This window comes from Papio anubis, unplaced genomic scaffold (genome assembly GCF_008728515.1).
Source record: "Papio anubis isolate 15944 unplaced genomic scaffold, Panubis1.0 scaffold903, whole genome shotgun sequence".
NCBI classification, from domain to species: domain Eukaryota; kingdom Metazoa; phylum Chordata; class Mammalia; order Primates; family Cercopithecidae; genus Papio; species Papio anubis.
Genome location: NW_022169271.1, coordinates 5,008 through 30,240, shown reverse-complemented (window position 1 = coordinate 30,240; position 25,233 = coordinate 5,008). Strand labels below are relative to the sequence as shown.

General features: G+C 48.5%; 1 long non-coding RNA gene and 1 pseudogene across 1 annotated transcript; one reads left to right on the top strand and one right to left on the bottom strand.

The window, feature by feature from the left end:
* The first annotated feature begins 262 nt into the window (after positions 1-262).
* On the top strand, positions 263-1,645 carry LOC103882817. Its single transcript, XR_644768.4, has 2 exons — positions 263-1,034; positions 1,343-1,645. It is a non-coding gene; the product is annotated as an uncharacterized LOC103882817 (long non-coding RNA).
* A 4,805-nt stretch (positions 1,646-6,450) lies between these two features.
* LOC101002199 lies at positions 6,451-23,181 on the bottom strand (annotated as a pseudogene).
* Positions 23,182-25,233: the final 2,052 nt, after the last annotated feature.

Genomic DNA, 25,233 nt, shown 5'->3' with positions numbered 1-25,233 from the left:
CCCGGGACTTGACCTCCAGTCGGCCTCGCCAGGCCCAGCCTCCTGCCTCCCGAAGGCCTGCACAGGCCCAGCCTCTGCCTCCCAGTGGACTCTCCACGCCCAGCTCTCGCCTGACTGCGGCCTCCCCAGGCCAGAGCTCCTCCTGCCTTTTGACAGCTCCGCCGGGCCGCGCTCCTGCCTCCCAGTGGCCTCGTTAGGCCCGGCGCATTCGTCACGGGGAGCGGCCTTTCCAGGCCCAGGCTGTGACCTTTGACGGCCTCTCCATGCCCCGAATTTCCTCAGGCCGGCCCCTCCAGGCCCAGTTGCGGCCTCCCGGCCTCCCGTCCAGGCCCAGCTCCTCCTGCTCCCGACTGCGGCCGCGGGCCCAGCCCCGGCCTCACGACAACCTCTTTGGACTCGGCTCCGGCCCAGCTCCCTCTCCGCGGCCTTTGTAGGGCCCAAAGTCCTGAAGCCGGGCACCACGGTGGCCTCTCCGGGCCCAGCTCCTGCCCTCCGACGGCATCTCTACGCCCCAGACTTCCTCCAGCAAGCCTCTCCAGGCCCAGCTCCTCCTGCCGGCGGCCTCTGCAGGCCCACGCTGGCCTCGAGTCTCGGCCTCTCCAGGGCTCGCTCCTGCTCCCGGCGGCCCCTGCGGGCCCAACTCGTCGCCCAGTCGGCCTCCGCCGGCCCAGCTCCTGCCTCTCCGCGGCCTCCCCAGCTGCCAGACTTCCTCAGGTCAGCCTCTCCAGGCCCAGCTCCTCCTGCCTGCCACTGGCCTCCTGAGGCCCAGCCCCGCTCACGCCTCTGGGCGGCCTCCTCAGGCCCAGGACTTGACCTCCAGTCCGCCTCGCCAGGCCCAGCCTCCTGCCTCCCGAAGTCCTGCACAGGCCCAGCCTCTGCCTCATAGCGGAGTCTCTACTGCCTTTCCAGGCCCGTTTTTTCCTTTTGGCTGGCTATGTAGTCCCAGAACTCCCTGAAGTCTGCCTTTCCTTTCCCAGTTGCTGTCTCTCAGTGTCCTCTTCTGGCCCAGCTCTTCCTCCTGGGTGCGTCTGCAGGTAAGGTTTTGCCTCACAACAACCTCTTTTGATTCAGCTCCTGTGCAGCCTCTGGCGCCCTTGTAGACCCAAAACTTTCTCAAGTCCAGCCCTCCAGTTCCACTGCCTTCCTCGTGGCAGCCTAAAGAAGCCCAGGTTTTGCCCAACGGTGGTTTCTCCAGGCAGCCTCAACAGACCCAGCTCCTGCCTCACACTGGCATCTCTAGGCCCTGCTGCTGCCTCTCACTGTCCTCACCTTGCCCATCTTTTTCCTTATGCCTGCCTCCCATATCCCAGCTCCTGTCTCACTGTCGTCCCTGTCATACCAGCTCCTGTCTCACGGTGGCCTCTTGTGGCCCATCTTCGGCCTCATAGTGACAACTTGAGCCCATCTTCTGCCTCGTCATGGTCTTTTCTGGCTTTGCTCTTGCCTCGCAGTCACCTCTTCTGGATCCATCTTTTTAGTCTTTGATGGTCAACAGCATCAAGGAGCCTAATGCTTCCCTGGACTCTTAATTGTTGGTAACTTCACAGCAGAGTACCTTAGCAAAACCCCTCCCTCTTCTTTTAACCTTGACAGTGTATTTGTTACAAATTTACAATAAATTCTGCCTGCGTGGTTTCATACTGATTTTTGTGTTATTTAGTGTCTCATCATTTTTCTTGTTTTCTTTGGGTGGGAATGGGAATTAGCCTCTGCTTCGGCCCTTTTTCTTTGCTCTGGACATGGTAACTTCTCACTTCATGTCTTCTATATTTATATTTTTTACAGTTATCTTTTTTGTTTTGTTAGGGTCTTGCTCTGTCACCCAGGCTGGAGTGTAGTCATGTCACCCAGGCTGGATTGTAGTCATGTGATCATGGTTCACTGCAGCCTTAGCCTTTTGGCCTGAAGTGATTCTCCCAACTCCACATCTTGAGTAGCTGATACTACAGGCACGTGCCGCCATGCCTGGCTAATTTCTGAAATTTTTCTGAGAGGTTGGTTCTCACTGTGTTGCTCAGGCTGTTCCCAGACTTTTGGACACAAACAGTCCTTTTACCTGAGCCTCCCAAAGTGCTGAGATTACAAGCATGGGCCTCCATGCCTGGCCTGCTGTTTGCTTGTCATGAACTATTAAGAATTTACTTTTTGATTAATATACTATTTCTGTATAGATTTATGTATATATAGATATTTTAAGTTTTTCATGGATACCAATTTTTTCCCTCTTTTTGAGACAAGGTACCACTTTGTCATTCAGGATGGAGTGTGGTGGTATGATCCCGGCTCACCACAACCTCTTCTTTCTTGGCTTAAGTGATCCTCCCCCCTCAGCCTGCTGAGTAGCTGGGACCCCAGGTGTGAGCCACCATACCCAGGTAATTTTTATATTTCTTTTAGAGAGGGGGGTCTCACCATGTTTCCCAGGCTGGTTTCAAACTCCTGGGCTCAAGCAGTCCTCCTGCTTCAGCCTCTTGCAGTGCTGGGATTACAGGTGAGAGCCACCACATCTGGCCTACCATTCTCTTTTCATGGATCATTAAGAATTTACTTTATGCCAGCACAGTAACTCACACCTGTAAATCCCAGCACTTTAGGAGGACAAGGTGGATGGATTACGAGGTCAGGAGTTCAAGACCAGCCTGGCCAAGATGGTGAAACCCCGTCTCTACTAAAAATACAAAAATTAGCCAGGGGTGGTGGCAGGCACCTATAATCCCAGCTACTCTGGAGGATGAGGCAGGAGAATTGCTTGAACCTGGTGAGGAATAGGTGCCAGTGAGCTGAGATCATGCCACTGCACTCCAGCCTGGGCAACAGAGTGAGACTGCATCTCAAAAATTCTTTTACTGTTTTATTAGTATAATGTAAATATATAAATATGTGTGTGTGTATATTCATATGTGAATATATGTGTTTGTGTATTTTCATAGCATGTGCACACACACACATTGTGAAAGAGGTATTTGAATACCTAGAAATTGATAAACTTCTTCCAGGTTTTGAAACCACCCTTAGCACAAACACAAAAGAAGTACAAACTATCATTATTAATGACCATGGACCAAGATGACCATGAGTCAGTACTTTGCACCTCAACCACCTTCCAGCAGAGCATCTCAGAGGGCTGGATATATCTGAACATCACACCCTTTCACATAGACTAGGATGGTTTGTATCTATTACCTCTTTTAAGACCTCATTGTGATCCTTGTTAGAGTGAAATCAAACTATTTCTCAAATCACAGAGATACAGAATAACAGCTTTGGTCAGGAAATAGGTATTTCATTTGGTTTGTCATGACAAGCTCCTGGCTTAGTCAGATGGAATATAGCCAAAATGTGTGTGTGTGTGAACATTCTTGTGCACAGATGTGGGGGTGGAAGTGGTGGATTGAATTTGATAAAATCAGCAGGGGACAGGCTGCTGGGAAGAGGGCACTTGTTTTGGCAGCATCTGTGTAACTCTAGAATGAACAAAGGCTTGTAATCCACAGTTTTGTCTCCTGAAAAATAAAGATTGTAATTCCTGCCTTGATATGTGGACTAGGTGACTTGCTGTATGCAGAATATCTAGTATATAATAGGTGCTGAATTAATACTACTTTCTGTAGCTCATTCTTAATCACTGCTTAACTTTAAAAAGTTTAGGATGACTACTACTTTTGTAAAAATTATTTGTAATTATTACATAAAGTCGAAGTCCTATAGAAAAGCACAAAGCAGGCCGGGTGCTATAGCTGACACCTGTAATCCTAGCACTTTGGAAAGGCAGGGTAGGATTACTCAAGGCCAGGAGTGTGAGGACAGCATGAGGAACATAGCAAGATCCCATCTCTATAAAAAATTAAAAACCAGTTATGGTAATATGTACCTGTAGTCCCAGCTACTGGGGAGGCTGAGGCAGGTGGATCACTAGAACCCAGGAGTTTGAGACTGCAGCCTGGGTAATAGAGTGAGACCCTGTCAGACAGAGGGAGTGGGAGAGAGAGAGAGAAGAGAGAGAGAAAAAAGTACAAAGAAGCAAGTAATAAATCATGAAATTTTCAACCACCAAGAAATAACTCTTAACATTATGTGATATTGCCAGGCCTAATAGCTCATGCCTGGTTGAGGCACGAGAATCACTTGAGCCTCAGAGGCAGAGGTTGCAGTGAACCAAGATTACACCATTCTACTCCAGCCTGGGCAACAGAGACTGTCTCAGGAAAAAAAAAAAAAGTGATAATCCATACCTCTTTTTGTGCAAATAGGTAATTAGGTAAATTGATATATTAATGCATTAAAAATAACTTTGCCTGGTGTGGTGGCTCACGCCTGTAATCCCAGCATTTTTGGAGGCTGAGGTGGGCAGTTTGCGAGGTCAGGAGATCAAGACAATCCTGGCCAACACGGTGAAACCCTGTCTCTACTCAAAATACAAAAATTAGCTGGGCATTGTGGCAGGTGTCTGTAATGCGGGCTACTTGGGAGGGTGAGGCAGGAGAATCGCTTGAACCTTGGAGGCGTAGGTGAGCCAATCTTGCAGTGAGCCAAGATCGCACCACTGCACTCCAGCCTGGCAACTGATCAACACTGTCTGAAAAAAAAGATAATAACTTTACGTATTTCATATGTGTTTTAGTTTAAATATATATAACTTTCATTTTGCTTGATACAACAGAAGCTGAAGAAACTAAAGTAAGGTGGGAGAATTTCTAAACTTCAGATAAGGCCGGGCGTGGTGGCTCAAGCCTGTAATCCCAGCACTTTGGGAGGCTGAGACGGGTGGATCACGAGGTCAGGAGAGCGAGACCATCCTGGCTAACACGGTGAAACCCCGTCTCTACTAAAAAATACAAAAAACTAGCCCGGCGAGGTGGCGGGCGCCTGTAGTCCCAGCTACTCAGGAAGCTGAGGCAGGAGAATGGTGTGAATCCACGAGGCGGAGCTTGCAGTGAGCTGAGATCCGGCCACTGCACTCCAGTCTGGGCAACAGAGCGAGACTCCATCTCAAAAAAATAAAATACAATAAAATAATAAAACAAAATAAATAAATAAACTTCAGATAAATGCCTATGTGAGAGTGGTATCTTTTTATTCAACATTCATTAAAATTATGAAAAAAGATAACGTATCATGATTCTTTTTAATCTGCAGTTTCTATTTTCACCCACAGCTGCTGTTTTTGGAATTGGTGCATGTTTGAGAGTTTCTGTTTAATGCGTTTATACTTGGATAACTTTTTTTTTTTTTTTGAGACAGAGTCTTGCTCTGTCACCCAGGCTGGAGTGCAGTGGTGCCATCTCGGGCTCACTGCAACCTCTGCCTCCTGGATTCAAGCGATTCTCCTGCCTCAGCCTCCTGAGTAGCTGGGATTACAGGTGCATGCTACCACGCCCAGCTAATTTTTGTATTTTTAGTAGAGATGGGGTTTCACCATCTTGGCCTGGCTGGTCTCGAACTCCTGACCTCAAGTAATCTGCCAACCTTGGCCTCCCAAAGTGCTGGGATTACAGGCGTGCGCCACCGGGCCTGGCCTCTAATTTTTTTATCTTTTGTGTATAAATTCCAAAAGTATGGAATTTTGGAATTGCAGCCACCATTATATAAAAATTCTGGGAGGTAATTATTTCAGAGTGAGTTTCCGCACCAGGCCCCAACAGATCATGCCAAACCAGCGTGAGGTCAAGTTTTACATTATTATTATTTGGTGTTAAACAGCTTTAATGTCAGTCATTGCAACTTCTCAGCACAGTAAAAAATATCTCACATGATCAACATGTTCTGTTCTGGGGACGCGGGCAAAGGCAGGGGGAATCACCTTCTTAAAAAGTACAACTCAAGTTGGGAGGGCAGAGGGGATGGGGAGGAAACCCTCCTGGTGCCTGTGGCAAAGTGCAGGAGCCCCAACCCCCAAACTAACCTGAGTCCGGCCCCTCTGGGGAAAAAAAGGGGTGCATGAAATCCCCCTATTCCACAGGTGCCTCCCTGTGGCCCAAGGCCCGCACCATACTCCATCTTGCAGCCCTGGCAGGAGCTATTTTGCATTAAGTGGAAAGCTCTGAAAGTCACACACTCCAAGTTATGTACAGGGGCTGGGAGGAGGGAAACTGCCACTGCAGGTCCCCCAGCTCTCCCCTTCTCACAGCTGCAGGGGTAGGGGGTATATATATAAGAGGAGCAGGCCTTGGCCAGGTGCGGTGGCTCACACCTGTAATCCCAGCACTTTGGGAGGTAGAGGTGGGAGGATCACGAGGTCAGGAGATCGAGACCAGCCTGGCCAAGATGGTGAAACCCTGTCTCTACTAAAAATACAAAAATTAGCCGGGCGTGGTAGCATGCACCTATAATCCCAGCTACTTGGGAGGCTGAGGCAGGAGAATGGCGTCAATGTGGGAGGCGGAGCTTGCAGTGAGCCAAGATCACGCCACTGCACTCCAGTCTGGGCGACAGAGCGAGACTCCGTTTCAAAAAAAAAAAAAAGAAAGGAGCAGGCCTTATTCTGCCCCGAACTGAAAGGATGAAATGACTTTACCCGGGAGAAGATAACCATCCTGCCCTCCATTGCTACCCCCACATACTGTCCGTGTCCTCAGGGAGTACTGTGAGTCCTGGGATCTTCTCCGGGGTCCCCCACCTGCCTGTGGTAGTTATGGAGGGACCCGGGGGTGGGGGTCAGGACTAGGGAGTCCCCTTCCAGCCAGGCTGTCCGAGGCCCCGATTCTGGGGCAGAGGCAATGGCAGGGCAGCCAGGGTTACACCAGAGCATGAGCAGGGTGAGGTGGGGTCAGGCAGTCCTGGGAGTCAGAGCAGGGGCAGCAGCGGTGGACCAGCTATGCACACATCTTCCCCTCCAAGGTTTGTGTGCAGAACATCCTGCCCACGCTGCTCCAGCAGCTTCAGGTGGCACCTGCCCCAGCCCAGCCTCTGGGACCCAGGCAGCGGCTCCCAGCGGCCCTGCACCCACCACCAGCATCGGTTTCACCTGCAGTTGAAGATCCGTGAGGTGCCCAGAATGTCATGTAGTCGTCACTCCCACCGAGCAGCCCGTGGGGCTGAGGCTCCTCTCATTGGACTGACCCCCAAATGGCACCGCTGCTGCCCCTGCTCCGACTACCAGCCTCCCAGGACTCCAGAGGGAGTGGCGAGGGAGTGGCGAGGCAGTGGCGGGGCAGCCGGGGCAGCACCAGAGCCCTAGCCCAGTGAGGTGTGGTCAGGACCCCCGCGGGACTGGGAGTCGGGGCAGGGGCAGAACAAACCTTGGCGGGGAAGATGTGTGCATAGCGGGCCTGGAGGGCGGCTGTGTCCGGGGGAACTGGAAGAAGCCGTGGGCCTGGAAGACCTGCATGACCAGGGCCCACACTGGTCCAGGACTCGCGCAGTGAGGAGGACAGCGCCTTCTCCAACTTCGGTTCCCTGAGCCCGTCCTTGGCTTATCTACCTGTACAGGCAAAGGGGAAGCTGTCCCCCTCACACATGGCGCACTTGGGAGTGTTGGGCTCCAGGCTGCAGCTGGAGCATCTTCTCATCTTGCATTTGGGACTGGTGGGGTCCTCGGGTGCGGGTTCCATGTCCCTAGGGTTCCCTCTGCCCCACCCGCCAAAGCCCAGTCAGTTTCTCCTCTGCAGGCCCAGCCCCCCAGGTGGCTCAGACCAGCTGCTGCCTAGGAAAACCTTACTGTCGGGAGGGGCCACTATGACTGAGGGGCCTCCTGGCTCCAGGTCGCCCACACTTTCAGGTCTCTTGCGCCAGAAGATGGCAGGATCCGTTGGGAGGAACCAGGTCGCCTTGGAAGGTGTCGCTGGGCCCCCAGCCCCAGGGGGTAGGAGGCTTAGCGGGGGCCTGCTCTGCTGCCCTGACCAGACTCCTGAGCCTTGAAGGCTCCTGGGCCCAGTGAGAAGGAGGTGGCTGCCGAGGTTGAGGAGGAAGCATCCGAGTATGTGGAGGAGCAGGATGGGGCGGGACCATAGCCTTTGCCAAAAACTGCAGATGGATCAGGGGGGCCTTGGGGGCTCAGGATCCAGCAAGGAGCGGCAGGAGGTAAAGGAGGAAGGGATGACAGGTGCAAATGCCTTCCCACCAAAGCCCTTGTTGCCCTCTGGCTCCTTCCCAGAGCTGCCCCCACTCTCAATTGGTCACCCACTCCTTGAACTTGAGATCAGTGTCAGTGGTGCTGAAGCCATCATCAGCAATGACATCATCACCCCTTCCTCCTCACGGATGACCATGTGCTCTTGCTCACTCGCTATGTCCTCACTGGCCACATGCTGGGAATAAACAGCTCAAGTGGGCAGCAGCAGGGCTGCCCACTGGTCACCTCCTTCACCAGGGACTGCAAAGTGGCCTGGAGCGCCCTACTAGGCAGAAGGCTTTGGGCCAGATATGATGCAGCACCAGACACCACCTGCCTCAGTTCCTGTAGTGCCTGACGGTCCACTTCCTTGCTGTCCAGGCTGTGTACTCCACTGTGGGAGAAGGCTTAGGCCAGGCTGAGCCAGATTCCCTGACTGTGTGCAGCTGTTCTGCCCCACAGAAGCTGCTCCTTGGTATCCCAGCTCTGGAGTGTCTGGGCTGCAACTGACAGGAGCTCAGAGGACACCCCAGGGGCATTGGCAGTGCCGTCTCTGACATGCTCTGCTTCTGCGAGCCCTTGTGCCCTCCTGCCAGCCCCTGGCTTGTGGGCTTCGCCTCCAGGCTGGACTTCTTTCAGTCCTTGTTGCAAGTGGGCCACCTTCACCTGGGAGGTCAGGTCATGGTACTTCTCCTTCTCATTGGGCCCCAGGGTGTTCCACCACTCACCCAGGATCTGGCTGACGGTCCGGTTGTTGGTTGGGGCCATGCTGGTGGGCCCCGCCAGGACTTGGTGCTGCTTGCTGAAGATCATGACCGCCACTTACGGGCTGCTGGATGTGGTCTTTGTCCCATTTGTTGGGGCTACATTCATCCTTCTCAGAAGATGAGTCCAGGCAGAGCACTGAGGGACTGGATCTGACATCTTCTGGGTGCTAGAGGCAACTGGGTGTCAGGAGACATGACAGAGAGGAAGGCATCATCATAGTCATTCTCTGTGTCACTGTCCAGCAGGGGCTCCCCTGAGGGGCCCAGGACTCCTCCTCCATGGTGGGAGGTGGGCTCTTACCAGGTTCAACCACCCCCAAAGTGTGTGGGGGTCCAAGCCCTGGGCTTTCAGGGCAGGTGGTTCCAGCGGGCCGCCCAGGGTCAGCACTCCCTGTCCCACCTGGTGGCCACTCATGAGCAACAGCTGCTGACTTGGCAGGTTCTTTTGTCTGGTTGGAGGCCACTGAGTGACTGGCAGGTTGCTGGGCCTCACGCGGCTACAGGGAGGGTTCAGGAAGGGGACAGAGTGCCAGGGGAACACGGCCACAGAGCGAGGTTCCATGTTCCTCCACATGAAGATGCCGATGCCACTGGAGGCCTCGCTAGACGCAGGCATCAGGGGCCTGTGGGCTGAGTACTTGGTCCCGGCAGGGGGTTCCTGGCAGGCTCTCACACCTCCTCAGTCCCCTCCTCAACCTCAGTCCCCCCAACCTAAGACAACTTGGACCTACAGAAGGGAGGGTGGGAGGGGAGCAGGAGGCCAGGCCTTAAGTTTTTTTTTTTTTTTTTGAGATGCAGTTTGGCCGGCTGGAGTGCAGTGGTGCGATCTCAGCTCACTGAAACCTCCACTTCCTGGGTTCAAGCAATTCTCTGGCCTCAGCCTCCCAAGTCTATGTACCTTTACCGCTGAATATTATATATTTTCTTATGCTTTCATGTGATTAACTGGCATTCTTTTTTTTTTTCTTTTTGAGACAGAGTGCTGCTCTGTCACCCAGGCTGGAGTGCAGTGGTGTGATCTCGGCTCACTGCAACCTCCGCCTAGTGGTTTAATTGATTCTCCTGCCTCAGCCCCCTGGTAGTTGGGATTACAGGCACCTGCCACCACACCTGGCTAATTTTTTGTATTTTTAGAAGAGGTGGGTTTTCGCATGTTTGCCTGGCTGGTCTTGACCTCCTGACATCAGGCGATCCACCCTCCTCGACCTCCCAAAATGCTGTGATTACAGGCATGAGCCCGGGCACCCAGCTGCTTTCTTTCATTTTTACTTGAAAAACTCCATTAAGCATTTCTTTTAAGGCAGACCTAGTGGTCCTGAATTCCCTCAGCTTTTTTTGTCTAGGGAACATGTTATTTCTTCTTTCTTTCGGAAGGATAGCTTTGTCAGACATAGTATTAGTTGTTGGCAGTTTTTTTCTTTCAGCACTTTGAATATATTCTTCAATTCTCTCCTGACCTGAAAAGTTTCTTCTGAGAAATCTGCTGCTGGTTTAATGAAGATTCTCTTGTCTGTGTCATGCCACTTTTCTCTTGCCTCTTCAACATTTAAAAAAAAAAAATCTTTGACTTTTGATTATTTGATTATATTGTGATTATGTATATTTGGTTTGAACCCCTTAGGAATCTTTAAGCTTCATGGATTTGGATGTCTAAATCTTTCCCACGATTTAGGCAGTTTCAGCCATTCTTTCTTTAAATAAACTTATTTCTCCTTTCTCTACGTTGCTTCTCAAACTCACATGACAGTGGATTGCCTAATGGTGTCTCGTTGGCTTTCTTTTCTCTCTCCTTTCTTTTGAGCTGTAGTCTTGCTCTGTCGCCTAGGGAGGAGTGCAATGGCATGGTCTTGGCTCACTGTAACTTCCCACTTGGGCTCTGCAGCCCAGCCTGTCTTGTAACCGCTGCCTCCTCAAAGTGACACCTGGAAGATTCTTCTTCCCTTTGAGGGAGAATCATCGTTGTTGCTTCATCGCTTGTAAGGGACTGAGGTGGGAGAATCATTTGAACCCTGGAGGCAGAGGTTGCTGTGAGCCAAGATCACACCACTACACTCCAGCTGGGGTGACAGAGTAAGACTCTGTTATTAAAAAAAAAAAAAGTTCTGGAGATGTATGGTGGTGATGATTGCCCAACACCATGAAACTGTACAGTTAGAAATGGTCATGATGGTGAATTTTACATGTATTTTAGCACAATTAAAATACACATATATGATAATGTATGTATCTATGCATCTAAACCAGATGCTGAGAGACAGGAAGAGGAGCTGGTGAAGGCATGCAGTGCCTGAGGGGGACAGTTCCCGCCCAGAGTCCTGGGAAGGCTGGCCACTGCTCTCTGCAGGCAGAACTGGTTGTCCCGGCTGCCCTGGACTCCCTAAAGGCAGGTGCGCACACAGCCACTAGAAGGCAGCATGGGCCCTCGAACGGGGAGCCTGGGCATGAATGATTTCAGGGTTCACCCCCGTCCTCAACTTCTCCAAATGTAAGAGGGGAAGGGTCATTCCGGCCCACCCGCCATGCATGGTTGCAGTGAGGCTGAGAGGAGAGGACAGATCGCAAAACTAGAAAGTGTCCAGCCAGGGCCAGGCGCGGTAGCTCATGCCTGTAATCCCAGCACTTTGGGAGGCCAAGGCAAGTGGATTACCTGAGGTCAGGAGTTTGAGACCAGCCTGACCAATATGGTGAGATCCTCATCTCTACTAAAAACACAAAAATTAGCCGGGCGTGCTGGCATGTGCCTGTAGTCCCAGCTACTCAGGAGGCTGAGGCAGGAGAATCGCTTGAACCTGGGAGACAGAGGTTGCAGTGTGCCAAGATCCTGCCACTTCACTCCAGCCTGGGGGACAGAGCTAGACTCCATCTCAGAGAAAGACTCTGTCAAACAAAAAAAAAAAAGAAAGAAAGAAAGAAAAGAAAGGAAAAAGAAAGAAAGTGTCCAGCCTGGGCAACATGGAGAAACTCCGTCTCTACTGAAAATAGAAAAATTAGCCGGGTGTGGTGATGAGCACCTGTGGTCCCAGCTACTTGGGAAACTGAGGTGGGAGGATCTCCTGAGCCCGGGATGCAAAGGTTGCAGTGAGCTGAGATCACACCATGCCACTGCACTCCAGCCTGGGCTACAGAGCGAGACCCTGTCTCAAAAACGAAACAAAGCAAAAAAAAAAAAAAAACTAGAAAGTGAGTGATGTGGAATTGCTGCAGCTGTCCTGGAGACACGCCCTTTTGGAGGGAGACCTCTGTCAGGAGACTGAATTCTTCATTGGCTCAAACCTCCACCTCTAGGAGGGGCCCACCTGGAAGTCCCCATGCTGCTACCCTGCAATTCCATACTTGGGCACAGTAAGCACAGAATCAGAGATGAGACAAAGGACAGCATGGTGCACTGGGGAGCCCTGAGCCTTTCTTATGGTCACCCTGTCCCCAGGGGCTCCTTTCCTGAGGGCACACCCAGGTGTGAACTTCACCCAGCACAGGCCAGCCCCTCCAGGGCAACCCAAGCCCCTCCCTACCCTGCTAGAGAGACAAATGGTAGAAATGCGGAATTGAATGGAGAGCTGGAGGGGACTCGGATGGGGACAGGGGAGGAGGCTGGGCTGATAAGTAAGAATTGCAGGGACTGAGGACATTTTCCAAGAAATGTAGCTTAGGTAACAAAATAATCTATGAAGTAGCAATATTGACATCCTCAAAGAGGAGAAAGCTGCACATCAGAGAGCTGGTATAACTGCACAAGGCCGCACAGCAGAGACAGGATCAAAGCAGGTCCAGTGAAAACTCTATAGGCCTCCACTACAGACCCACGTCAGAAAACACATTCTAGAATGTTCCAGAACCAATCGTGTAACACAGGTGCCAAAGTCCAACTTAAAAAAAAATCTTTAATGTCTTGAGCTCTGCCTTTTTTTTTTTTTTTTTTTGAGACAAGGTCTTACTCTGTTGCCTACGCTGGAGTACAGTGGTGCAAACATGGTTCACTGCAGCTTTGATGATCTCCTGGGCTCAAGCAGCCCTCCTACTTCAGCCTCCCGAGTAACTGGGATCCCAAGCATGCACCACCACACCTGGCTCATTTTTAAAATTTTTTGTAAAGATGGGGTTTTGCCATGCTGCTTAGGCTGGTCTGGAACTCTTGGCTTCAAGCAATTTTCCTGCCTTGACCTCCCAAAATTCTGGGATTGCAGGAGTGAGTCACTGTGTCCAGCTAAGACCTGCATCCTTTTTTTTTTTTTTTTTAGAAATGAAGTCTATGATGCCCAGGCTGGTCTTGAACTCCTGAGCTCAAGTGATCCTCCTGCTTTGACCTCCCAAAGTGCTAGGATTACACGTGTGAGCCGTTGCACTAAGCCAAGACCTGCATCTTAAGAGGGGGAGTTTAGACTGCAGGCCTCTTGCTTGCAAGTGAGATATCATTTTCCCAATCCATCCAGAAAGGTCCTTGTATCCTGTATGACTCATACTAATTCTCAGAGAGTGATCATCAGATTAGAGACTCTGGGGGTGTACCCTGCTCATAACCTTCCTTCTGCAGAAAAAAATGTGATTCAGCAGAAAATAATGCACTGTCTACACACAGCACACCCTTCCTGGTTATCAGATTCTAGCCTTTTGTTGCCTTTGAACTGCTTTACAACTCTGTAAATTGTAGGCAAATGATACATTGCCCTGTCTAGTAGATGTTCTCCCTCGCTCTCTTGTTGAAAAACCAGTTTCCATTTGCACATTCATTTCAATATCCCTGACCTATGAATGTGACTGTTCTTAGCTGCCCTTTTGAGCTGGTTATAACATCACCCGGCCCCCCTTATGAGTTAAATAAAATGGTTAATACCTATTCATTTTCTATCTGTGTGAGAGTCATAATTTCACCTTTTTTTGAAAATGATCTTGCAACACTTCCTTCATCAGGTGTTTATGACAGCTCCTTTAGGCCAGAAGAGGTGGTGGGGTCCCTTGCAGGGCATCCCATGAAGTGGAGTTAAGAGCAGCCGGCAGGTGGCCTCTGTTCCCCAGAGCAGTCTCTGAATGGGAAGGGAGGTGAGGGGAGGAGGAAGAGAAGAGGGAGGGGTTCTGCCCAGTGAATGGGACAAGGTCTTAGCAAGACCTAGATTCTTGGGTTGGTGAAGTGGCTCATGTCTATACTCCAGCACTTTGGGAGCCAAAGCAGGGGCATCACTTGAGCCCGGGAGTTCTGTTTCAGCCTGGGCAACAGAGCAAGACCCCATCTCTACAAAAAGCAAAAAAACAAAAAAACAAAAAAAAAACGACCAGGTGCAGTGGCTCATGTCTGTAATCCCAGCACTTTGGGATGCCGAGGCAGGTGGATCATCTGAGGTCAGGAGTTGGAGACCAGCCTGGCCAACGTGGTGAAACCCCATCTCTACTAAAAATACAAAAATTAACCAGGCATGGTAGTGGACGCTTGTAATCCCAGCTACTCGGGAAGCTGAGGCAGGAGAATCACTTGAACCTGGGAGGCGGAGGTTGCAGTGAGCCAAGATCGTGCCATTGCACTCCAGCCTGGGCAACAAGAGCAAAACTCCATCTCAGAAAAAAAAAAACAAAAAAAAAAAAAACTGGATTCTCTCTCTGGTTAAGTTCCTAGCCAGCTATTTGACCTTGAGTTTTTTTTTGTTGTTTTTTTTGTTTTTTTGAGACGGAGTCTCGCTCTGTCACCCAGGCTGGAGTGCAGTGGCCGGATCTCAGCTCACTGCAAGCTCTGCCTCCCAGGTTTACGCCATTCTCCTGCCTCAGCCTCCCGAGTAGCTGGGATTACAGGCGCCTGCCAACTCACCTGGCTAGTTTTTTGTATCTTTTAGTAGAGACGGGGTTTCACCGTGTTAGCCAGGATGGTCTCGATCTCCTGACCTCGCGATCCACCCGTCTTGGCCTCCCAAGTGCTGGGATTACAGGCTTGAGCCACCACACTCGGCCTGACCTTGAGTTTTAACAAGGCCTTTAAGTTTTAAGGGTAAGGAAGGGTGTCAACCTCTTTAAGTTTTGAGGGTAAGGAAGGGTGTCAAAACTGACATTTATTTCCTGAGCTCTTGTTTGTCTTGTTTGGGGTGGGGCTGGAGAGGTGGGATGATTGACTACACTGGACAAGAAGCTGGGTTTCAGCAGTTAGGCAGTCTGCCTGGGATCAAGCTCCTTGATGAAGATATTGACAGTAATAACAACTGCAGCAGCTACCATTTCATGGGCACACATATGCCTGTATGTATTATCTCATTTAGTCCCCACCGCTGCCTGGAAGGAAGGATTGATCTATGATCCCATCATTCAGACAGGAAGACAACGACTCAAGGTCACACCACATAGATTCCGGTTCTAAATCTAGCCAAGTACTAAACCTTTTACTCCACTGCCTTCACCTCCTAGATGTGACAGGGCAATCCTTTGGCCATTGAATCACTTTTTTCCTCACCTGAAAAAGAGACAGAATTATTACTTTGATCATCACACGTAAAGGAATGCAATGACAGATGACCAAATGCCATGTGGTTTCCTGGGCTGGATTCTGGAAAGGAAGAAAGGACATTAGTGGAAAAGCTGGTGAAATCCCAATAATGTCTGGAGTTTGGTGAATCATGGTGTACCAATGTCAGTTTCCTAGTTTTTACAAATGTGCCATAGTTGTGTGAGATGTTAATGGAAGGCAAACTGGTGAAGCGTGTAAGAGAACTCTCTATATAATCCTTGCAATGTTTCAGTAAATCTTCTTTTTTTTTTTTTTTTTTTTTTTTTGAGATGGAGTCTCGCTCTGTCCCCCAGGCTGGAGTGCAGTGGCACGATCTCGGCTCACCGTAACCTCCGCCTCCCGGGTTCAAGTGAATCTCCTGCCTCAACCTCCTGAGCAGCTGGAACTACAGATGTGCACCCCTACACCAGGCTAATTTTTGTATTTTTAGTAGAGACAGGGTTTCACCATGGTCTCAAACTCCTGACTTCATGATCCACCTGCCTTGGCCTCCCAAAGTACTGGGATTACAGGTATGAGCCACTGTACCCACCGCTGTTTGATTTTTTTTACAATAAGCCCATGATACTTTTATAATATGAACCAATACATGTTTTTAAAATTCATCTTTCTAAAAAGATAGGCTGAATCCATATGAGAAAAAAATAATGGACCAAAACTTAGAGAAAAGATAAGTACTGGCTGGGACTCAGGACTGTGGCCAGGGGCTGATGTGTGGTTTGAGCAAACCACTGCCCTTCCCAGAGACTCGCCTGTGAAATGGGGTTGGGCAGAAGCGGGCAGGGCAGCAGCTAAGGATTGAGCTGAACTCATGACATCTCAGGCTCTTCCCAGCCTGAACAGCTCAAGATTTTGAGGCAATCTGGATTCCCACACCTGGTTAGAGAAGCAGATTAAGGAAATGATCTGGATTTTGGAGTTCTCTCCCTAGGAGGATAAACACCACAATAGTGATAGAACAGGCAACAAGGCCAAATTCAACCCAGAAGAATGTTTTAGGTCACACCATCTCTCATCAATCCCTAATTGAACTGGAGGTATTTAACTCTTTCTCTGCCATTTTTAATCTTCCAATCTAAACCAGTCCTTCTCAAACTAAAATGTGTGTACAAACCACCTGTGAATCTTGTTAATATGCAAATAATCTATAGATCTGAAGTGGGACCTGAAATTCTGCAATTCTAACAAGCCCCCAGGGGATGTCAGTGCTGCTGGTCCCCAGACCACTATTTAAATATCAAGGCTCAGCTGGGCACAGTGGCTCATGCCCATAATCCCAACATTTTGGGTGACCAAGGGGGGAGGATTATTTGATCCCAGGAGTTCCAGACCAGCCTGGGGAACATTAGTGAGACTCTGTCTCTACAAAAAATACAAAAATTAGCCAGGTTCAGTGGCATGTACCTGTAGTCTCAGCTACTCAGGAGGTGGGAAGATCTCCTGAGCCTAAGAGTTTGAGGCTGCAGTGAGCTGTGACTGCATCACTGCACTCCAGTCTGAGCTACAGAGTAAGACCCCGTCTCAAAAGAAAAATAAGAAGTGACAAAGCAGCATCCCTTTGTCACAGAGAAAACCTGGAAACTCCATTGCACTTCATGGAATTACTAAAAGATGACACCAGACCGTACAGGCTGTCTTCCTATTAACTGGTTTTTGTCGTTGTTGTTTTGTTTTGTTTTGTTTTTTTGAGATGAAGTCTTGCTCTGTTGCCCAGGCTAGAGTGCAGTGGTGTGATCTCAGCTCACTGCAACCTCACCGCCAACCAGGTTCAAGCTATTCTCCTGCCTCAGCCTCCTGAGGAGCTGGGATTACAGGCACACGCCACCACACCTAATTTTTGTACTTTTAGTTGAGACAGGGTTTCACCATGTTGGCCAGGCTGGCCTTGAACTCCTGACCTCAGGTGATCTGCCTGCCTTGGCCTCCCAAAGTGCGGGGATTACAGGTGTGAGCCACTGCACCTGGGCCCTATGAACCTGTGACCTGTCATTTCTCTCTTGTCTCTCATTACTACTTGCTTGTTGTCTACCATCTGTCCCCTCCACTGCAATGAAAATCCTTTGAAGGCAAGGACATTGCTGGGTCCCTAGCTTCTGAGTACATTTTTTTTTAACGTATTTTTGTTTTTTGTTTGTTTTTTCTTTTAGAGATGGAGTCTCACTCTGTCACCTAAGCTAGAGTGCAGTGGCGCGATCTCGGCTCACCACAAGCTCTGCCTCCCGGGTTCACGCGATTCTCCTGCCTCTACTCTGGGACTATAGGCTCGCCCGCCACCACACCCAGCTAATTTTTGTATTTTTAGTAGAGATGGGGTTTCACCATGTTAGCCAGGATGGTCTTGATCTCCTGACCTCGTGATCTGCCTGCCTCGGGCTCCCAAATTGCTGGGATTACAGGCATGAGCCACCATGCCTGGCTGCTTCTGAGTACACATTTAAGGGCTAACTAAATATTTGTTGGATGAATGAACCTCAAAATTTTGAGGTAGTAAGTAAAAAAGCAAGTGACAGAAGAGTATGCAGTTTTTCATTTGTTTGTTTGTTTGAGACAGAGTCTTGCTTTGTCACCCAGGCTGGAGCACAGTGGTGTGATCTTGGCTCACTGCAACCTCCACCTCCTGGGTTCAAGTGGTTCTCCTGCCTCAGCCTCCCAAGTAGCCAGGATTACAGTCATGTGCCACCACACCTGGCTAATTTTTATATTTTTAGTAGAGATGGAGTTTTGTCATGTTGGCCAGGCTGGTCTCGAACACCCGAACTCAAATCATCTGCCCATCTTGGCCTCCCAAAGTGTGGGATTACAGGCATGAGCCACTGCACCCAGTCCCATTTTTGTTTTAAAAAGAGTCTGAGGCCGATGTGGTGGCTCACACCTCTAGTTCTTTGGGAGAACTTCTTGAGGCTAGGTGTTCGAGACCAGCCTGGGTGGGGAACATAGTGATGCCCTGACTGAAAAAGTTATTTTTTTCATTAAAAGAAAAAGGGTCAGGTGCAGCGGCAGCAACTGCCATTTTTTCATCTGTACATACATTTGTTTTGTTTTGTTATGCACAGTGCCTGGTCATAATATATCTAGATCTGTATCTGTATTTTTTGAGACAGAGTCTTGCTCTGTCACCCAGGCTGGAGTGCAGTGGCATGATCTCGGTTCACTGCAACCCCCGCCACCTGGGTTCAAGCGATTCTCCTGCCTCAGCCCCCCAAGCAGCTGGGACCACAGGCGCGTGTCACCATGCCCGGCTAATTTTTTTTTTTGTATTTTTAGTGGAGATGGGGTTTCACCATGCTGGCCAGGCTGGTCTCAAACTCCTGACCTTGTGATCCACCAGCCTCACCCTCCCAAAGCGTTGAGATTACAGGAGTGAGCCACCGTGCCCGGCCATAGTATTTTTTAAAGAATAATGCCAGTGTGGTGGCTCATACTGTAATCCCAGCACTTTGGGAAGCCACCATGAGTGGATTGCTTGAGATCAGGAGATTTTTTCCTTTTTTTTTTTTGAGATGGAGTCTCGCTCTGTCACCCAGGCTGGAGTGCAGTGGCGCAATCTCGGCTCACTGCAAGCTCCGCCTCCCGTGTTCATGCCATTCTCCTGCCTCAGCCTCCCGAGTAGCTGGGACTACAGGCGCCCACCACCACGCCCGGCTAAATTTTTTTGTATTTTTTTAGTAGCTACAGGGTTTCACAGTGTTACCCAAGATGGTCTCGATCTCCTGACATCGTGATTCGCCTGCCTTGGCCTTCCAAAGTGCTGGGATTACAGGCGTGAGCCACCGCGCCCAGCTGAGATCAGGTGTTTAAGACTAGCCTGGGCAACATCTTGAAAGCCTGTCTCTACAAAAAACACAAAAAGTTAGCTGGGGCCAGGCCAGGTGGCTCATGCCTTTAATCCCAGCACTTTGGGAGGCCGAGGTGGGCAGATCACCTGAGGTAGGGAATTCAAGACCAGCCTGGCTAACATGGTGAAACCCTGTCTGTACTAAAAATATAAAACTAGATGGGAGTGGTGGTGCGCTTGCTAATCCCAGCTACTTGGAAGGCTGAGACAGGAGAATCCCAGGAAGGGATACAACCTACATTCAATAATAATAAAAAGGAAAGACAAACTAAATTCCTTCTGTTTCCACATCCAAAACAAAGGTCATTGTGAATGGGATTCTTGCTAATTTGAGAATTACTCACAGAGCTTCTCACCAGGATTTCTGTAACTTGCTTCCTAAATGCTCACACGGTCTCACATTCCACTCCCTCTCCCCAGTCCCACAAAACCACTAGCAAATGCATTATCCATTTACAGTGAAATGATTTTACCTAGAAGTAAATAGAATTGTTTCATTCCCCTAATTAAAATCCTTCAATGGCTCCTCTTGCTGCTATAGGGATATATATAATTAAAGCCCCTCTGTATGACTAATAAGGCCCTTCAGCTCTGATCTCTCTCTAACTTTTCAGACTCACCCATGTGTGGCATCCCCACGTACCCCCTTTCAGCTGTTCTGATTTACACACAGTTCCCGCATGTCCCATACACTCTGACATCTCTGTGCCGTTGAGGATGCTTACCTTTATCTAGAATGTCCTACTCTCTTCTCCAGTTCACTCTGATTTCTCTGCCAAGACTCAGTCCTAGCTCTACCTTATCTTATAAGCATGTCCTGATACCCCCTCCTAGCGTGAGTTAGATGCTCTTTTCAGCTCCTTCCGGGAGAGAAATCTTCAAAGCCAATAGAATTAAAGTATGACTTTTGGTAAGGAAAGTTATGAATCTCAGGCCAATAGACAATGAACAAGAGTCAAATATTTTATTTAACTCATTAATTGATGAGGGAACCAGTAAGATCTAAACACCGGTCCTAGGCTCCTTTGAGAAGCTGAATGTATATAGGCAATTTAATCGATTGATGGGTTAGATACAGAACTGGTTAATGTGTATCTGGTCTATAAGCCTTTGGGTTGTATGTTCTACCAGACAGGAGTCATTCGCATTCTACTGAATAAAAATTTTCACAGTAACCTTTGCTGCTACAGAGTTGTAAAATAGAAAATCAACAGAAGGTCACATGAACCACTGTCCTGGAAAACACCATGTCATTTGAGGCCTCTTTTCAATTGTTGGATAATTTTTCTGACAACAGACAGAGCTTTTGGTGGAAGTAGAAGTTCACATTTAACATACAGAAGACTACCAAAATTTTACCAACCAAGTGTTATTTTGGCATGAAAACATGACATGCGAGTAGAAAAATGGATTAAACATATGAACTGACAAATGAGAATAAATAAAAATGACAAGTAAACATACTGAAACTGTTCACTCTCACAAGGAGTTTAAGAAATCCTAGTGAAAACAGTAAACAATCTCCCCTGACAAGTTAATAAAAACAGGCTTAGATGATGCTATCCACTATTAGCAAGACTTAGAGGGAAACAAACACTTCCATAATTAGCATATGGGAATATAAACTGAGAGCAGCTTCCTGGACCTGCGGCTCATATGCCAGTCCCTTGTGCTCTTGTCCATTGTGTGTTACTGCACAGTACTGCACAACAGTAGAAAAATGTCAGCGATAGAACCCAAAGAACCTCCATCTGCCCTAGAACCTGCAACTTACGCTAGGACCACCACTGTATTATTCCCGAGTCTGGTAAGGCAGAGAGGTCTCCAAAGCAGTCATATTCTGCTTCTAATTTAAAAAAATCATCCAGTCATACCCTCCGAGGGAAGCCACGGTTGAAAAAGACACAAAATGAGAAGGTTTGCCATGTCTTGAAATCAAGAGGCTAGTGCTGTTGCCTTGGTGCCCTTCATCGTTTATTTTGTGACCTTTTGCCTTATTGTAGCCTCCTCCCCAATTCCATCTCCCTTCTCTCCTCTTACTACTACTACTACACACACACACACACACACACACACACAGATCCAGTAAACTCATTCACATAATGTTTCCTGATTTGTGTTACTACTTGCAAAGGTGTTTCCATTTCAAAGGAAAATGTCTGTTTATCCCATATTTGGGCAATATGTAACCAAAATCTCTGTTGTCAGAATTCAAACCTTATTTGGATAGAGAAGGAAAAACAAAGAAAAAGACTGACAGAGGAAGTAAATGCTTTGGAGACCAAGCACCTAAGTGATGTACTTTCATAAATAAAAGATACGGTTAAGAAATGCAAAATTGTGGCCTGGAGCAGTGGCTCACGCCTATAATCCCAGCACTTTGGGAGGCCGAGGCAGGCAGAATACGAGGTCAGGAGATCAAGACAATCTTGGCTAACACAGTGAAACCCCGTCTCTACTTAAAAATACAAAAAATTAGCTGGGTGTGGTGGCAGGCACCTGTAGTCCCAGCTACTTGGGAGGCTGAGGCAGGAGAATCGCTTGAACCCGGCAGGCAGAGGTTGCAGTGAGCCCAGATCCGGCCACTGCACTCCAGCCTGGGCAACAGAGTGAAACTCTGTCTCAAAAAAAAAAAAAAAAAAAAGGAAAAAGAAAGAAAGAAATGCAAAGGTGTATTCTTGTCTTTGGGAGGCTTTGCTCATGAGTCCTGACAGATAATAATGTTTTCCTGACCAAACTGTGAAAAAAAGTTGTTGTCTCGGGAAAACACCATCCTTTAAGCATAGACTTGAAGAGGAATTTCTTGTCTTCCCATTGTCACACTGAGTACTGAGGATACCCAGTTCAGTCCTTTGAACTTAGAATTCTGAGAAATTTAGGAGTATCAGAATTGAACTAAAAAAATTTTAAAAACATTAAAAAGCTAACATTTATGAGATGCTTACTACATTCTGGATATTATCAGTAATTGTACATACATTATTAACTCATTCCCAGCTTGGACTAAAGAGCAACAACACTACTAAGCATATATTATGACTATCTTCATTTTACGGAAGAGGAAACTAAAACACAGAAACCTTGTTTAAGGTCATACAGCTGGTGAATGTCAATCCAGTCTATTATTAGGAATAGAAATCTATGTCCAGATTATACACACACACACACACAAATATATATATATATACTATTAGATATACTATTAGATTTTATTATATATAGTATATATTATAAAATATAATAGTATATATTATATTTTATATATATGTATGTATACTATTATAGTTGAACTACCAGTGCAGACATTCTGGAATTTGCTTTGGGGTCTAAACTCAAGAGATCTCCTGGATTCAGTAGCATTGATAGAAGACACTGGGTCAAGGACCGGAAAAACAGTGATGTAACAGAGGTCCCTGGACCCACATGTTATCACTGTCACTGACAAGAACATGCCACTTCTTTCAAAGCCCCACTGCCTTCCACCATACATGATGTCTCAGGCAACACTTGGGCCAGATAACACAGCACAGCCTGGCAGAGCAGAGACGAGTTTTGAGGCTGGAAAGGGCTGGTGTGATAAGAAATTGCAAGAAAAGGAACTGAGGTAATGAGTCTTGTCCACCAGGTGGAGTGAGGTGTTGCAGTCTGGGTGATGCAAGGAAATCTGCAGAGAATAATACTACACCAATAGTGGCAGAGACCCATAATTCAGGCAGAAGTATTTCTATTTCACTTTGTCGTCTTCTCAAACGGCTGCTGCAAATCTATTGTCATAGCTATGTTTACTTTTGTCTTCTTGCCAACAACTGCAGCTCTGGGGTGAGTACTTCTGGCTGGAATGGCAGTGCCTGGCAAATTCTTTGCAAGTGCATGACTGGCATCACTTCTGAGTTGCCTCTGCACCTCCAGAGCTCTGGGCATAGCTGAAGAGTACAAACACGCCACAATCTTGTCCCCAGGCTCTCCAGAGGCAGCATCTGAAAAGTGTGATCTGGTAGTCCACAAGCTTCCCATGAGCATCCCAGGAGACTCCCCAGTAGTAAACCATGACCCGCTGTCAAGTTGGATGACTGTCAGACTGTCTGGGAGTGGGGAGAAACAGATACTGTTTAATCTTTCAGAATGCAAAGGGGGAAGTCTGATTCACTGGTAGATAGGGGACTGGCTGTGGTGGCTGATGCTTTCTGGCATTCTGTAGTTGTAAATGGATCTGTTTCTAGAAATAGGAATCATATTAAGCAAAACACACACACACCCCTCATGTGGATTAAGCAACACACACACGCGCACACACACACAACCATGGAAGAACAATTTGTACAAGGAGAGCATTGAACCTTGCTTCTCAGGAAGAAAGGAATGGAGGAGGGAGGAAAGGAGGGGAGGGGAGGGGAAGGGACGGGAGGGGACAGGAGGGGAGAGGAGGGGAGACAGAGAGGTAGCAGGGTTGTGGGGTAGGGATGGAGAGAAGGAGGGAGGGGAGAGGAAGGAAAAAAAGAAAGAAAAGAAAATCTTTTCGGCTGGGCGCAGTGGCTCACGCCTGTAATCCCAGCACTTTGGGGAGCCGAGGCAGGCGGATCACGAGGTTGTGAAATCAACACCATCCTGGCTAACACAGTGAAACCCCGTCTCTACTAAAAATACAAAAAACTAGCCGGGCGAGGTGGCGGGCGCCTGTCATCCCAGCTACTCGGGAGGCTGAGGCAGGAGAATGACGTGAACCCGGGAGGCGGAGCTTGCAGTGAGCCGAGATGGCGCCACCGCACTCCAGCCTGGGCGACAGAGCCAGACTCCGTCTCAAAAAAGAAGAGAAGAGAAGGGGAGGGCACGGGAGGGGATCTTTTTAAGAGAAGCTTGCTGTAATTTTTCAAGAAAACAGCTAACTTCGCCCGTGAACGTTTTAATTCTTAAAAAGTGTTGTCAATGAAGGGAAAAGCAAAGCAAAAGGAAGAGATAGAGAGATGGGGTGATTTCACAATTGTGTTTTCATTCCAATCAGATTAGAAGAGAGTATTACTGGCCGGGTGCGGCAGCTCGTCTGTAATCCCAGCACTATGGGAGGCTGAGGTGGCTGGATCACGAGGTCAGGAGATGGAGACCATCCTGGCTGTCACAGTGAAACCCCGTCTCCACTAAAAATACAAAAAAATTAGTCGGGTGTGGTGGCGGGTGCCTGTCGTGCCAGCCAAAAGCTGAGACAGGAGAATGGCGTGAACCCAAAAGGCGGAGCTTGCACTGAGCCGAGATTGCACCACTGCACTCCAGCCTGGGCAACACAGTGAGATGCCGTCCCAAAAAAAAAAGAGTATTACTTTCAGCATCTAAAACAATCCAAGTTTAATTCCTACAATGACATTGTTCAGTTTGCCTTATCCACCAAACACTAATGAAGTGAGAGATAATTAGGACACCAGAGAGGGAGTCTTGTTGAACAGAAAAAAAAGAAATTCTGATCTGGATACTGGAGTGGACCAAAGAAAGAGATTTTCGATTCTTTATAAAACATCAAAAAGAAAAGAGAGCATTATCTATCCTGAATGGCTCAAACATTAATTTGAATCACATTTTTTTCTCTACAGATGTACTCCAAGGTAGTTATTTATTTATTTATTGAGACAGGGTCTCGCTCTGTTGCCCAGGCTGGAGTGCAGTGGTGTGACTACAGCGTGACTGCAGCCTCAAACTCATGGGCTCAAGGGATCCTTCCACCTCAGCCCCCCAAGTAGCTGGGACTACAGGTGTATGCCACCACATCCTACTATGCCCCACTAATTTTGTATTTTTTTATTTTTTGTAGAGACAAGGTCTCTCTGTGATGCCCAGGCTGGTCTCAACTTCTGGGCTCAAGTGATCCTCCCACCTCAGGCTCAGACGTGAGCCACGGTGCTCAGCCTATTTTTATTTTTTTAGAGACCATGTCTTGCCGTGTTTCTCAGACAGGAGTGCATGGCTATTTGGAGGCACTGTTGCCTCATCAGTGGCACTGCTGCCTCCAACTTCTGGGCTCAAGCTGTCCTCTCACCTCTGCTTCCCGAGTAGCTGGGACTACAGGCCTGGATATTATGCCTGGCCCATATGCTTCTGGAGATCATTCTGCCTT